General features: G+C 48.7%; 1 non-coding gene across 1 annotated transcript; it reads right to left on the bottom strand.

Moving 5' to 3' along the window:
- Nucleotides 1-818: 818 nt before the first annotated feature.
- trnap-ugg (transfer RNA proline (anticodon UGG)) lies at nt 819-908 on the bottom strand. Its single transcript is given in 2 exon segments — nt 819-854; nt 873-908. It is a non-coding gene; the product is annotated as a tRNA-Pro (tRNA).
- Between the last annotated feature and the right edge of the window lie 364 nt (nt 909-1,272).

The raw sequence follows: 1,272 nt of genomic DNA, 5'->3' as shown, positions 1-1,272 counted from the left end.
CCCAGCACGCACCTGCTGCACCACTCTGCTTCTGCGCACAGCAGCCTTTTCCACAGGTCTGTTCAGCCTTTCGTCTGGCACGTGGCATGCACGTTCGTGACTGATGTCAAAGATCTCCACTGCGGTCGTCTTATATGGTGTTGAGCAGACGTATGGAGGCTGTGTAAATATAAACTTTTTCTTACTTCCCACATTCTGTTGGTCGAACTGTGATTTCACTCTGAATAGACGTCATGCGGCTCACCTTCGCTCTGCTGGGTCGACACAGTAAGTTTCCGTGGGTCTCTATTAGTAGCATTCTCTTGCCTTCTCCATGTAATTCTGCACATTGTTACTTTAAACATGACCACCGAATTCCCGTTTGCGTCTAATGAATCTGCCTCTTTGTCAGTGTCAGTTAGGGATTGACTGATCCCAACCACCACTCCCTGTACGAAAGCGTTCTTCCTAATGTCACTTTTGGTTCTTTTCCTCATGACTTTAAAACTCTACCGAATCGTTGCCCATGCTTTCAGGCGTGGGAGCATTTTGACTACATTACTTTCTCTGTCTCGACTTCGCATGACTTGTAAAGCTTCAATCGGGCCAGATTTGAAACTTCTGTTCTCCGAAGAGAGCTGTCCCAAATTTCCAATCGATCCTCATCGCTGACATCCCTCAAACACCGCACCACTCACGTCAACCGATTCAACGCTCTCTCCAATCATTTCACTTCGCTGCTTTCTGTCCCATTGGTACGCCAGGGAGCCCAACCTCGTTTAACGAAGGTGCTTTTTGAGAAAAATCAAACAGACATCTTCGCACAAAGCATGAAATGCGGGCTCGTCCGGGATTTGAACCCGGGATCTCTCGCATACCTGTGTTGACGAAGACCCAAAGCGAGAATCATGCCCCTAGACCAACGAGCCACACAACTGGCCCGCTTGCGCCCCCACTCTACCTCTTGAACCAGCTGAGTCTTGCTCAGAGTGAAGTATAGTTGACATTGAACAGGCTGGGGATGTTTTCTCTGGAACGTCGGAGGCTGAAGGGTGACTTTATGGAGGTTTACAAAATTATGAGGGGCATGGATAGGATAAATAGGCAAAGTCTTTTCCCTGGGGTCGGGGAGTCAAGAACTAGAGGGCATAGATTTAGGGTGAGAGGGGAAAGATATAAAAGAGACCTAAGGGGCAACGTTTTCACGCAGAGGGTGGTGCGTGGATGGAATGAGCTGCCAGAGAAAGTGGCGGAGGCTGGTACAATTGCCACATTTAAGAGGCGTTTGGATGG

Source organism: Chiloscyllium plagiosum, unplaced genomic scaffold (assembly GCF_037043375.1).
Source record: "Chiloscyllium plagiosum isolate Xiang-an unplaced genomic scaffold, Cpla_swu_hap1 HiC_scaffold_27, whole genome shotgun sequence".
In the NCBI taxonomy this organism is placed as follows: domain Eukaryota; kingdom Metazoa; phylum Chordata; class Chondrichthyes; order Orectolobiformes; family Hemiscylliidae; genus Chiloscyllium; species Chiloscyllium plagiosum.
Note: the sequence above shows the minus strand (reverse complement) of the source record. Positions and strands in the feature narration are given on the sequence as shown.